This window comes from Asterias amurensis, chromosome 7 (assembly GCF_032118995.1).
Source record: "Asterias amurensis chromosome 7, ASM3211899v1".
Classification (NCBI taxonomy): Eukaryota; Metazoa; Echinodermata; class Asteroidea; order Forcipulatida; family Asteriidae; genus Asterias; species Asterias amurensis.
In genome coordinates, this window is record NC_092654.1 from 23,818,392 (window position 1) to 23,833,924 (window position 15,533).

The following is a 15,533-nucleotide window of genomic DNA, read 5'->3' on the forward strand; positions in this document are numbered from 1 at the left end:
ACAAATGCCACACCTTTAAAGATCACAACCGAAACTCTACAAGAAGTCACCATGAATCATCCAATCAAATCTTTGGTGTAAGTCTGTGAAACAATATGCTCAGAACTGATCAATTTCATGCTGAGTGTTCCTAGAACAGATAAAGAAATACTACATTCAGTGAAGCAGCGACACCACACCCCCTGTGAGGCTCTATGGGGACTGACAACGAGACCGGAACGAAACCCAACATCCAGGGTTCAAAGAATGAAAACAACATGTGATAAAAACACATTCACAATGCTCTAACATGACCTCCAAAGTTCTAGCAATATGTCATACTTGGACTCAAAAAAATTGAGGCAACATGGTTTGTTAAAGTGTAGAAGGTTAACTTTAGTTCCTTTTTTAAAACAAACAAAGTTCGTACAGGTAAACCAACATGTTTATAAAAATACAATAAACTCTTCTACTTTCCCAAGTTCCCATATTGACTTGCTAAACAACTTTTTGAAGAGTAAATATTTATTCCCATCCAATAGTTTTGTTAACACGTCATCCATCCAGACTACAGAAAATATCATCAGTGGTCACATCAACAAAACATCAAATATAACAAACGCACAACAAATTATTCTGGCAGTTGAAAACATTTCACTGTACAAATACACAAATAAAATAATGTAAGGCCAAAAGACAACAAACAAATTTTGACATCACAAATTCGGAATAATCAATTTGGAAGTAGCTGAACTCCTGTGAAAAATTTGCAGCAAAAACGGAGCTGTGACGCCAAATATGCTTGGTTTTGTGGAAATACAGCGCCCCCTAGTGTTGACTAGTGTATAGTAATACTAAAACGTTGATTGTGTAACAAGGGTCCGCTAATAACGTCCAGCACCAAGACTACATACATTATAACCAATGATGAATCAAGAGTCCAGTTCCTGTTTCTGTCAGGGTCACAGTCCATAAAACCAAGTCATCAATCACATGGAGTCTGTATATAATACCAGATATTTCAAGAATTATTAGGAGACAAAGATCACGTAAGAAGAAGAATCGAGGACACGGTGATGAACGAGATGCGACTTAAACAGATGGCTCCATCAAGACATTCCTTTCCTTGCGTGTTAAACTGAAATAAGTGATGATTAAATTGGGCAAGGGATTTTTTACCTCTAATATTTAGTGTTAGAGTGTGTGACATGAAACGTAATTAAAAGATGACCTCTATGTGTCCATCATGAATGGTCCAACATGTGAAGGGAAATGCAGGCTTATAAATATTGATAATTATTTGAGTTTATTATAATTGATTTATTTTTGAGGTAATTTTTTCTTCCTACCTTCGAAGGAAATTTAAGGATTTTTTTTAATTTTTTTTTTTAACAAAATTACAAAAACACTAAAAACAGCAAATGAATCAACTCAAACTATTTACAGTTCAGGCTGTGTCCAAATTACTGACTATAGCTACATCTAGATTTCCACATCAACATGCAAGCCTCAAAATGAAGACAATGGCCGTCAGTGCCCTATACCATTGGGGCAAGGCAATTATTGCAGGGCCCTTTTGAACATGAAGTTTCAAAGACCTTAACATGTGTTGAAGTAAACGATGTGCTAAGCAATACTTGAGCCTACACACACTGTAGATGGTAGTGGTTTCAAAACTTCTTACGGCCATAGGAAAAACTGCTAAGATGATGGATGCAGAGTGATCCTCGTTATTGTGTTCCTTGTCATGTGTACAAAATACTTGACTGTTTGCACTGCAGCCACGTCTAGAATTACACGTAGGCTACAGAGGTCACGATCTAAGATGCCATTATCTTTGACCTTGGTGCCCTTGAAGACACTTAATTGAGATTTCAACTGAATAAGTACCCTTCAATTTCAGAAAACCAACCTTGTTCTTCTCTGATGGAGTAGCAAAGCCAGTGCTTCTGCACTTTTTGGGGAAACATGCATGAAGGAAACAGGAAGCTTAAATCATGGAGGTACATCCATGTTTCAACGCATATTTATAGCACAGGTTGTACATTTGTTTATTCAATTTCAAACAGGGCACTTAAACATAGGCCTCGTCAGAATGTCTGTGGGAACTATTTTTAATGGGACTACGTGTACCAACTGTTCCTTCCTCAATGGTCCAAACATGCTTTCTCAATGCTCAAAAAACAGATTAGGGTTGAGGCATGGAGGTTCAGGTAATACATGTATGCAAACTGCCCCCACTATCCTACCCCAACTATCCTGCCCCCACTATCCTACCCCCACTATCCTACCCCCACTATCCTGCCCCCGCTATCCTGCCTCCACTATCCTGCCCCCACTATACTACCCCCACTATCCTGCCCCCACTATCCTGCCTCCACTATCCTACCCCCACTATCCTACCCCCACTATCCTGCCCCCACTATCCTGCCTCCACTATCCTACCCCCACTATCCTGCCCCAACTATCCTGCCTCCACTATCCTACCCCCACTATCCTGCCCCCACTATCCTGCCCGTATAATGTAATCGCATTGAAAGCCACGCCCCCTTCACATGAACTGTCTCCAAAGATTACCAGAAGATTACCTAATGGAATGGCATTAGGATTTATGCTAGAAAAGTTTGACTTTTATTTACATGTTCTTCAAAGGCTTGAGGTCTTCTTAAACTTTTAAGTAAGTAATATTGCCTTTGAACACTGAAATTTGTTGAATGATGGGTGACGAGTGTTGATTAAGACGTTCTATACTTAAACACATGATGATAATGTGATGCAGCCACAGCCGTAGTCATGAATTTGAACACAGCCTAAATAAGCAACTTGCAAGCTTTATGTAATCATGATGTAATCAAGAACATGTACAATAGGCCTACTCTCTGTTTAGTAATAGGCCACATAAAATGTATTTTAAGTCCTACTGTATAACTTTCTATTGCACATGTAGTACAAGAAGAGACAGCATTGGTACGGACCACATCTGGGGCGGGTGGGTGGGACACTCTGGTACAAGGTCAAAGGTGACTTATGTGGAGGTAACTTCTAAGAGACCCACATGTACAAATATTTTGGCAGTGTGCACTTTCTGAACTCGTGATTTAAAAACCATCTCAATTGGCAGGCTCTCGAATGATGCAAAGACCGTAAAGACTAGGTATTTACAGTAATATCAATTCAATCAAAGTTGGCACATAGTAGACACAAACAATCTAGAGTGTTTTAAAACCAGCTTTGGCAAAATCTTTGCAAAGTTTTACAAATACTTTTTTATAAACTATTCAAGACATAATGCAGACCCGGTTGGCTCAGTGGTTTATTTCCCTGCCTTTCATCTCTGTGAACCCCAGTTCAAATCCCACCTCAGACCAGAGCCTTGCAGGTGGATTGGGTTTTCAGTCATTACCTGATAACCAGTTGATTTTTGATAAATGTGCTAAATCTAAATACAAAAAGTTACAGCAGCGTCTTTTCTTTTTAAGGAAACTTAATTCATTCCATGTGGACAGAACCATTTTGCAAATGTTTTATAAGTCTGCCCTGCAAAGTATTATTACATATTGTCTTGTTAGTGTTTTTGGGAATATGCGGGCGCAGGATCGGGGCAAGTTGGACAGGGTCATTAAACAAGCAAATAGAATAACCGGTGCTGATGGGTCAATGGTTGAAGGTCTATACAAATCTCTAATGCTAAATAAAGTTGAATCAATTTTGTCAGATGAAGCCCACCCCCTAAATGTACAGTTCAATCGAAGTGCTAGAAGCAACCGCCTGTTACAGCTCAGAATTAATACAGAGCGATATGCTAATTCATTTGTCCCCTCAGGTGTCCGAATTTTTAATGAACAATTGCAACGTTAAAATATTTTTGTAAAATCAATCTTTTACTTCCAGTTTTTTTCATGTAATATATAATATATATTTCTATAGACTTTTGTGGCTTGTAGTGTTTTCTGTTTTGTTTTATATAATATTTTAAACAATCTTATGTATTTTTTGTAAAATTGTTGTTTAAAAGGTCGAAATGAATTTCCCATCGTGGATAATAAAGTGAATTGAAATTGAAATTGAATTGAAATTGAAATTGAAATTGAAATTGAATACCTGGGTTTTCTCCCACACCTAAAACTGAACATTTCTTCTCACTTCCTACCCATCCTGTGATTGGCTCTAACTGCGCTGTTGGATGTGTAATAAATATATAAATACTTTCTCAAGGTGATATCCTCATTTGATTTTGACAGACATCCAAGTACTTACAATGACATGTAAAACAAACAACCATTCAGACATGAAACTGATACTAATCTTCTAGACTGCAAGATTGGAATGAATAACAAATGCTTCAACAAAAATTCTGGTGTACCACAACCAGGGCTCCCCCATGCAAACAGATAGTTATTTATTTTATTTTGTTTTGTTCACAACAAACATGTCAAACATCAAGAGAAAACCATATACATTGTAGAAAGCTCTAGATCGTACAGATTGCGTGCTGATCCACGAAGAATTTCAGCTGATACACAAAGAGAAAGTTCCTTTTTTATTTATTTGTTTTCTTATTGCACACAGCTTTTAGATGCCTAATAAAAGGCTTCAGGCCTGATTTTGTTTAAATATTTGACTACGCTCCAGATTGCACAGGAGGACTTTAAAACCAAAATTAACTCCGTAAAAACATTCAGAAGAAAAGACAATTCAGTGTGCTTTGACAAAACATCCAAAAACTTGGATTTAGATTTAAAATGCCTCAGAGTTTGGAAAAATCCTGTGTACCATCCCTTTAAAAGCAACTCTGTGTAGGGTACCTGCAGATCTTGTAATATGTCTTTGGGTAAGTAGTGGGGAGTCCAACACCAGACCATGTGTACTGTGCCTCACAAAGACAGAAGCCTACCAGCCCCTACCTGTGTGATCACAGAGACATGGCCTCTGAACTACATGATAATAATCCACACATCACTTGTCAGTGAACCAAGTGAGGAGCCCTGGCCCTAGAGGTCTTATCCCTGGTTGAACCAATTCACTGTTGACAAACGGACAACTCCCAAGAATGCTGAGTTTGTTGTTTTGTTTTAGAACGAGGGACCGTCACCACAAACTGCAAAAGACCTGGACCCATTGTCATAGATGTGCAGAAGCAGAAAGCATTGCTGAAACTTTTTCTGCTTAGCATAAATGAGCAGGTTACAAGTCATAGATGGTAATTCCATTAAAGGAACACGTTGCCTTGGATCGGACGAGTTGGACTACAAAAAGCTTTTGAAACCGTTTGTTATGAAATGCATATGGTTGGAAAGATGTTTTAAAAGTAGAATATAATGATCCACACAAGTATCACTCAAAATTTCACGGTTTTCTTTTTACGTCGCGAACTATCACTGTCGGCCATTTATGGGAGTCAAAATTTTGACTCCCATAATTGGCCGACCGTGTTATTGGACGAGGTAAAAAGAAAACCACGCAATTTCGAGGCATACTTGTGTAGACCATTGTATTCTACTTTTACAACATCTTTCTAACCATTATGCATTTTATAACAAACGGTTACAAAACGCTTTTCAAAGACCAACTCGACCGATCCAAGGCAACGTGTTCCTTTAAAGAGTGTCCATGAATATTCTATTTGTCTTGATAGTGGATTTCCTTTTTGCTTCCAGAATACAACGTAGTTTCCCACTGGAAACCACATTGTCTACAATGTTGGATGGGACAGAGCAAGAACTAAACCAAAGACAAGTTCCAAACTTGGTTTCATATCTGTTGTTTTTATCTCCACATCCGCACTCATCTGTACTGTTCAAACAAATTCTGATTCTGTTCTTAGTTCCTGCTAAGGCTTCATTCAGTCACACAAGTGGCACAATTGGCAAAATAAAACCACAAGTACATAAAATTCTTGTTTTTCTTAAAGGTAGGGTCACAATGGTAGGGTAATGAAAACGAAAGTGTAGATTTTTTTCTCCAAAGCCTACATTGATTGTTACTGCACTAAGCATCCTGCACATTATTTTGCCTGAAGTACCTTACTTGAATAGAAATCAATAAAAGTATGTTGAAAAAATTGAATCTCTATAGATCACCTGTAAGCAACTTCTTAAAATTTGAATTTTGTCTGTTTAAATACTGCCCTCATTACGCCCATAGGCGCACTGCAGTACACAGTGGATGGATTCAACATTTTTGATGCAAATACCGCAAAAGTTTTTCAACAGCTAAAAAACTTTCACAGATGACTGTTATCGCTCCCTCTCGATAATTGTTCTCATAAGTTAGTGTTATATTGACAAAAACCAAATGATGACCCTAGGCCTTGAACTTCGCTTATAACATCTTGAAGGGGCACAGACATTTTCCTGTGGTACGGGGCACTTCTATGGGGAAAATGTAAATTTGAATTGGTTCTTTGCAAAGGGCACCACAGAAAAAGCACATGGCCCCTCTGCAGTTGCCCCGGGTGCTGTGGGTTATTTGCAGACCTGACCCTACCTTTAAAAAGATGCAAGGCCATTCTGATATATAGTCAGTTTATATGACTGACCAGGACAAAACATAAAATCAAAAATTTCAGGTGTCAGTAAAAGGTGGGCTCTGAATCTGATGAAATAATTATCTGGAGGACACCACGATGATTGATGGCTGACCAACATGTTTTCACCTGTACAAACTACTGAGTACATGTAGTTTCAAAACCAGTCTTCAACACTCAAGTGCATTTTTACAAACTGTGTGTACAAACATGGTACAAACAACTACTTATTCAAGGTTGACGTCACACATCACATTGACATGTTGTAATGTATGGGGGTGTATATCACTTCAACCATAGAGCTACACGTAGGACTCTATACTCCAACAAATGCCAACTCGAAATACCTTTCCAGGCGCGGCTTCTAGATTGGTAGAGTTTGCAGTGGAAACCTTTTATAGGCTTAGGTTCTAAGTTGCCTTTATGCCATTTTCTGCAAGAACTAGGCCTACCTACCCAATGACAAAGCTGCCCAGACTCATTGATTATTTACAATAAACTTGCCATCAAACCAATAGCCCTTTTTGAACCCACCAGTTGGGCTTGGGTTCTTGCCTGTGTTTGAAGCCCTGAAGGGAAAGGGCATGTTATTCTAAATACCTTCCAGAGCCTCCCAAGCGAAACCCGCCATTTTGAAAAAGGGCCTATATACCTTTCTTTTGTTGATAAACAAACCGCCTTGGTTGGCATGGTCGGCCGAATGTTAGTAAAACACTAAATCTTAAAAACAGATGTTTTAACCAAATTCAGCATTTTCTGCAAACTTTCAATTAAATAAAATACCTCTCATAATTAGTTGTTTTAGTTAAACAAAATCGACAAATTTGGTTAAATTATCACAAAAAATAGCAATCTTTTCTTGATTTGCACTTATGGCTTTCCATAGTTTTCCATTCTGGGTTGGCAAAAGCTCGGGCTGTGACGTTGCAAAAGAAAGGTCTACATGTATATGAGTCTCTGCACTGATATGTTTACACAACATGAACCAGAGTTGTACTACATAGCAGATTTGTAACTGAAAACAACAAGAAAACAACCTTGCATGTAAAACATTGTGGTCCATGGCATTCCAGTTTTCTATGGAATGAAAAAAATTGGTGGGAGGGGAATTTGCTAGTCAGCTGAGACAGACTGCATGTCAACATTCATCCATTCACACTCACATTTATGTGCATACTTCGGAACAATACACAGGGTTCTACATGAACTGAAGCACAAACTAGCACATCAGGGTGAAACAAGCAAGATACGTGCAAATTTCAGCCTTCAGTCATTATGAAAAAGAAGACAAAAATAATTCAGTCATTACGGGAAAACAAATTTTTGTAAACTATTTCAGAAAAAATAACTAATTTCAAAAATATAGTCAATATGAAACAATTTTGAATGCCCAATATTACACAGCATGGCTTTTAAAACCAAGATAAACACCAAGTGAAACCAGGACCTTGTTTAATTTCAGAGTGCTTTATAGGCCAAACTTGGGCCAACAATTTGGATCCAGAATGCCCCAGTTTTGAACAAAATCCTGGGAGAACCCTGAAACACAAACACTCGATTTGAAAAGTGACCACGAATCCGGTTTTACAAGACATAAACCAAAATACAAAGTAAGCATGGGGCATCTTCTGGAAGCCAGGGCTTGTGGTGAGATACCTGATGGACCTGTAGACAAATAGAACGTAAACAGGAACGAGAACTAAAGACAGACAGGTTTAGATACCACAGGATGTCTGGTCCAATATGTTGGGCAGATCAAGTCTCTCGATTTTCAAAGAGAGTGAAAAAAAAAGGCGGGTTATTGAAAACAGAGCTATGGAACACAAGCGGTATACCAAACAAAAGCAACAACAACCAGGGGAAAATGTATTGTTACTTCCAAACAATAATAGAATCCCAGGACTGGGAGGTCAAGGTAGATAAGGTTCAAATATGACGAACAAACCACCTCTGCAATATAACCTTGTCAATGTCAGACTTGTTATTGAACAAGGCGTCATAGAAAGGGTTTTCAGAGAAGGGAATTATGACTTGTTTTTCTCAAAAGTGTAAAAGTTTTTGCACGTTTACAAATATTAATAGTTGACTGCACAGACCTGGATTTTAGGGGACCAGATAGTATACAAATATTGACTGCTTCGAGTGCTACGGTTAAAACCGTACAAGCAGTCAATATTTGTTTTATAACACCCCAAACATTTCTAAATACTGAACTATTATTATTAAGTTACAGACCTGAATGCTACAATCCACGGACGACGCGAATACAGATTGCAAAAACTTTTACTGTGCTGCATGTAGTGTCGTGCAATCCGAAATAGTTACAGACAATCAATTTATCATCCTCGTACACTCAATGGACGTCTGGGTACTGCACGCCGTGTGCTAGTCTTCGGACTAGCGCACGGCAAACTGACGCACTATCACACGGCAGTCGTCTAGCAAAACTAAGACATGCCATGTGACGCGCTCTAAACCAATGAGCAGGCAGAATACTTGTAAGGGGTGTTATAATATAGTTTGTTGCCCAGCCTTTGGACTCAGTGGATCCCGGTTCCAATCCTGTCTCAGGCCAGAAGCCTTGCATTTGTAGGGTTCTCTCATGGATTTTTTAACTTGGGGAGGGGAGGGGGCATCCTGGAACCAAATTTTTGAAGTTTGTCCGAAGCAAACTGAATTGAAATAAGGTCTTCTGTATGTTTTCTACTTGGTGTTTATCTTGGTTTGAAAAGCCCTACTGCGCAATCTGAGGCATTATGGTTCAGCTCTTGATGAGTTTTTTGTTTGTTTTGTGTATACTGCCAAAATGTTCGCGTAATGGCATGCAAATCATGCATGTTGGCCCGGTACGCAATCTTGTTCATGGGGAGAAGTTTGAGTTTGCAGTCCCTACCTGACATCTAAAACTGAACCCTTTTTTAATCATTTCCTTTGAAATCAAGTTAATCTACTGTGTTGGACGTGTTATAGTGACAACATTTAAACAAACTTTCATCTTTGATGGGGCAAGGTCAATTCCTGGACCTAAACCCAAACTAGCCAGTGCAATGTAATCCAATGGACCTCACCATAGATCAAGAAGCCTAACTATGTTATTCTAACCTCTGCTGTCAACTGGAGTGTTGTAGTTCAGGCTTTTTTTTTAAATAGAGATTAAAGCTAAAATAAATTGGCATTGACAGGAATGCTCCCCTGAGGTAAGTTAAGACAGCTACTGTGTTGAGCTGTGGTGGGGGAAATTGATACGAGACTGGTAAGGACCATGAAACAAAGTATGGTATGGGTATTTTTTAATGATTAAATGTCCTTATGGAAACGGCTTTGGAATGTTCTTTTAATAGAGTCCACCTGATCGGGGAGGGACATGGACAGATCTGTGTTATTAAAAATGAATACATATGAAAAAGGAATGGCCAACATGGCAATTCTTCAAAAAAGTTCTTAGGATTTGGTTTTGATAAGTTTGATGGATACATTACCGCAAAACTTCCACTAAAATGTATTGTACATTCATGCAGGCTATCCTGCCATTACCCAGGAGAATTTCAGCCTTTTGTGTGATGGAATTTGAGAGTTCATCATCTGTCATTTTCATTTATAAAATCTTTGGGCAGGGCAATTTTGCCTTAGTAAAGGGTAACTCTGTGAAGTTTCTATTGGAATAATGCAAGGGGCATCAAGGCAATGATCAGGAGCATGGAGGCATTGCCTTTGTGAAGTATTACATTGTAAGTGTCTGCATTGTATACTTAGGTTTAGAATTATGGGCTAGGCAGTTATTCCCAGCGAGTCAAGTTATGTACAGGAATTTTACATTTTTATTGGAACATTTTAAAGGGCACCAAGGAAATGACCTGCTTCATAATTGCCTTTGTTGCCTCAGTGGAGTAGTGTGCCCATCCATGTATGGTTTATGTGCATAGATCTACATTTCAGAGGCCTTCAACCATGGTTGGCAGGCACTTACATCAACGCAATCTTATAAAAGTCCAAAGTCGGGTGCCGAGTTGCCATAGTTACTCCCATTTAAATGGATCCAATGGAGACTTCTTGACAACAAATTTGCAACTCTTTCTCTGAATTCCAATTACAAATAAGTGTGAATTTACCAGCGACAGAAACATTTTTCAGATTCAAATTTTGGGGATACACATTTTTTTCTTTCTCCATAACCACATTTCAAAGTGAAATGTTTCTCAAAATGTGGTATGCTATCATATCGAAAGCTGATGTATTTCTAACCAAGCAAGTTTTTATTGGCATTAATTTTAAGAGTAATTACCAAATATAAACCTTCCCTTTAAAGCTCAATATAATTATCTTGGAATATTATTAGCTTTCCAATCAGCCGAATCAACCATTGAAAGTTGTTCCAATTTGACAGTTGGTCCACTGCTGCCATGCAAACACACAGTATTCATAGGCCTGGACAAAATCTACCACGTTTGTAAAATGTGGATCAAGTACCTTTCAAGAGTGTAGTTCAAGTGGGAAATAGATTTGAAGCAGTCTGATTCCACAGTTTCATAGTGAAATATTGCACAATGTTTAGGACCAGCACAAAATTATGGAATGCCTGAATTTGAGTGTTTCACACAGTGTGTGAATAAACTGTATGGCCGAGGAAACAAATCAATGAAACACGAGTGAATTTGGGTGAGGATATACACTGTATTGCTAATGTCAGGGTGTGAAACTCATCAAGCAGTACCTTTGGGTAAATGTTAAAAGGAAACTTTATTTTTGTCAGTGGTAAAGAATTATCATACTGAAATAAAATGATATCAACAATGCACACAACCACACTTTATTCAAATTTGAAATTGCGCAGAAAATTGTTGTTTTATGAAAGTTTTTTCCAAGAAAAACTAGGAAGATGATGGTAAACATATTTACTCTTCTAAAAACCAATTATCAAAATACAGTACCTTTAAAACTGAACAATTGTTTGAAAAACAAAGGAGGTGATGACAGTAATTTTTTTTCTCTCCGGGGTCAAGATGAGGTTACAAAGCATCTCTTTCCTTGGGTGTCGTGACGCAAGGACTACCATAACTGGGAAGGCCAGGAAAAGCAAATAATGAAGTAAAATGCTTCCACAGTTGTGGCCAACTGGCCCTCCAGCTGGGGCAAAGCTACCAACACCCCACCATGCCCATGGAGTCTAGTCACATCCTCCCAAGGTTATCATTAAAGACAGCAGATGGTAACAGCCTGAGGAGTGGTTCCAGACTAGTAAGGATGTTGTTCTTTCTTGTATTTGTGCTTCATTGCGTGCACTATCAATTCAAGATTGTAAAATGCACAGGTAGTGCAAGCGTTTTGGATACATACTGTTTTAAGAGGAATATAAACTCATACCTTCAGCTCCCCTGAGTTCTTTCCACTTTAAATAATTGTTCTACTTGTACCAAGTGAAGCTTTAAGCCTTGTTTGGGTGGAATCTGTTTCCGTTTTTAATTATTCTTTGCAAACACATAATAATAATAACAAAGTCTTATATAACACAGTCCTACAGGTGGATCAAAGGTGGATCAATCCAAAATAATGAATAATTGGATCAGAACGTCTTGAAGATCCAGGAAAAAAATATAGGTTACAAAAATTTGTTTCGTTTGTTTACCTCTCAATCCTCTTTATTATGCAGTGTATAAAATTATTTCAAAAATCCCTACTGGAAATATCATGTACTCCACAGATTAATAATGCAATCACAGCCCAAAATAGTTGTGACACTTAATAAACAAATACATTCCCAGTGCCCCCACCCATTCCTTCAAAGTTGTTCATGAAGTGAGGGCAGACCATGCAATGAGAGCCATCATTGATCAGGTAGGGGAGGGAGGGTATCAGGGATGATCCAACCACAGCCTTCTATTGATTGTGGGCAAACCACAACAACTGTTGTTCCTGTTACATTGTTCATTTTAGAGGAGATAACACCCTTTGCCTCATCTATTCATGAAACATTCAAGGACAACCCAAGGAAACCCCAATGGCACTGGTTTTGAGGAAGGAGACTTGCATCTTCATCACAACAAAGTTTTACATCAGGAGAACCCTTCAGGTGGCTTATCCAAACTTTCTGAAGGAATGGTAAGGAGGTCCACAGTAGTAACAAAGTATTGATTTGTTTTGTAAAACTAATTTTGTCTTGACAGGAAACAGCAAACACAAGCAACTTAGGTGTAGTCTGAAAACTACCCAAGTTGATCAGCTGGGGGGGGGGGCAGAAAGAAGAGAACAGGGCCTTTTTATGGTTAAATTTTGTCAAGGAGGAAAGAGCCAGACAAATAAATTACTGGCTTTGTAGAACTTAAGTAAAACATTTACTAGCTTTGTAGAAGTAAAGTATAGAATATGGGAAAATTCAATCAACCATCACTGAAAGAATGATGCCAAGATGTGAAAATCCATGAAAAATTTAGTCTTTTTAGTGAAATAAAAAAATAAAAAAATAAAAAAGGGGTTTTAAACAAGGATACGGGTAGGAGCAATCAACTGGTGATTTGTTTTACTCAGCCTCACTTGAACTCAATTTTTTTTTATTTGTATAAACTACAACCCCCCCCCCCCCCACCAAAAAGTATGTGTTCTTCCTTTTTGAGACACCTCAACAAATAATCAATCAATCAATCTGTTTCCGCTCAATCAGTCAATAACACACAAACATAAATGGCAATTAATTTCTAAAAGAAAAGGTGTCAATCAAGGTTAGGGGATTTCCAATAAGTAAGCTTGACAAATTGCATTGCAAATAAAGGTGTTTGCACATTGTAACTTACAGAAAAACACACTGTGACAATTCCCCCCTAACAAATTTACTAAGCTACTTTTCACTATTGTACAATTCACATATTCAAGGACAAGAAGGTTGTGTTGAGGAACAAAGTCGTGAACTTTTACACAAGTCTTACTTTTGTTAAGCGCTGTTATTCTAAAAGATTTTGTGGCAAACGAAAAAGTGACAAACTGCAATTTGTATTTTAACGATAATCCTTTTCGCACCCGGCTGTTAAATGGTTTCTGCTGTAGTTTTTAAAGAACATTTTTCCTTGGGATTTTTTTTCTTTCTCACAAAGCAGGAAGGACAGAGGGAAAAATCAACATTGAAAGCATTTTATAATGACTACACCAGTTTAGCTACCCAAACAAACATTAAGCAGACCTTGATTTGCATGTGTACACATCCAACAATGCCGATTGTTTTGATCTTTTGACTGGATTCAAAGGAACCCGGTTGTGAATGAGACCTAGTTTTGTAGGTTGCTTTTACTTCAGCGGAGGAATAGAATAGAGCCCAAGGACCCTCTGGATACAGGCGAACATCATTCCAAATAAACAGGGCTCAGAAACAGGGTTCACAGCCTATGAACTTAAGTCAACAGACCTTGCATTTTATTGGAATCTAATATTGCTGAGGGTGAAACAGATGGTCTTGACATAACATTCATGGAGGTTTAGGGCAAAGTTTGGAGAGCAAAAAAAAAACACCCTCTTGACATTGAATTCTTCAAGGAAAATAAAATCCGTTCTGGTAAAAAAGTTCAATGATAAACACATGTAGACAAGTTTGCATACAGCACCGCAACACCAAACCTTACATCAAATACATTGTAAAACACCATCAAAAAGTCATAAATACGCAAACAGACACTGTTCTATTTTTAAGCATCATAAAAACACTTTTCACTTGAAATATCACAAACCAATGTTTTTCTATAACCAGTCAAACATAAAAAGTAATATGAGGACCCCCTCCCTCCCGCTCCTTCTTTACAAAAAGTGTGAAAATAAATACATGTTCAAACCCAAGGTGCAACAATAGTTCAACTTCGCGTCTGTCATAGTGATTTATCAGTCATTCAATGGTTTATCATTGTTAACAACATATGACCCAGCTTTGACAGGGTCCAGCACCCTGCTTTTATGAAAGTTCCGGATAATTGGGTGAGTGTCAAACCAACTGCTTTTTGTCAAAAGACTTGGGTAGATTTGAATTTACCGACCTACGTGTACCTGTACGCCAGCAGCGAGCTATTATTACGAGAGTTGTTGCCATGCTGAGATAAAATACTTGTTGTTCAGCGGTTTTCACAAATCAAATTTAGTTGCATTGGTGCCAGGTGTTGACACATTAGATGTTCAACATAATTGAAAAGGTGTTTTGGTACGTCTCGTCTTTCTAAGGGGCCACTGAGAGACATGGATTGCTGGGTTTACCCTTAACCCTTTTTAGTGAGTAGCAGATGAAAATCCCCAGGTTGTCTTTACAATAGTCCGCTCAAGTATTTTAATGTGGCTTAATATTTCATGTTAATTATTAAATAGTGATACTTGTCAACACTGAACTAGCCCGCCGGACCACTTGGAGAGAATTGTCACTGGTCCTCTGGTGTATTGCCTGGCATCTGGCCAGAGGAATAGAGGCAGAATGCTAAATTGCCATTGTTTCCAACCCAGATATCCACAAGATTTATGGAATTAAAAGTTCTAAGGGCCTATTAAGTATTAAATCAATGTACCGTGACTGTTCTGAGGGGTAACTGCTGGGGAGTCAGGCGCCCCCCCCCCCCCTCCCCCCAAAAAATGAATTAAATGAATAAATATGTAAAAAAAAACATTATATGGCACACTGGTTAATTGACAACCCCCCCCCCCCCTCCCCACCCAACAAAGAAAACCAAAACAAACTTTCTGCATACCACTGATGTGCATGTAGAAATCACTGATGTGCATAAAACAGTGTACACCATTTCAGCAGATAGTGGAAATTGAAAACATCTTTTTATTAATAAATTTTAAAACTAGATGACTGGATTAAAAACATCACCTCCCAAGGAGCGAACACATCCCATTCCATGTCCCCTTTTCATAAAATCTAATCTTCATAAAGTCTACAAATTATTTCCACTCAGCTGAACAAGTGCGAGTATTGGAGCAGAATGTCTGGTTTTATTTAACAACAATTCACATCTCACCGGGACATGAAAACATCACCCAAGCCCTTGACAGTAAACCCAATTCA

General features: G+C 38.3%; 2 protein-coding genes across 3 annotated transcripts in view; one reads left to right on the top strand and one right to left on the bottom strand.

Moving 5' to 3' along the window:
- The window catches only part of LOC139939294 (alpha-1A adrenergic receptor-like), a 221,726-nt gene that overhangs the window by 180,390 nt on the left and 25,803 nt on the right, over positions 1-15,533 (top strand). The gene's annotated exons all lie outside the window — the stretch shown is intronic.
- The window catches only part of LOC139939290 (epidermal growth factor receptor-like), a 125,022-nt gene that overhangs the window by 95,696 nt on the left and 13,793 nt on the right, over positions 1-15,533 (bottom strand). The window lies entirely within an intron of this gene.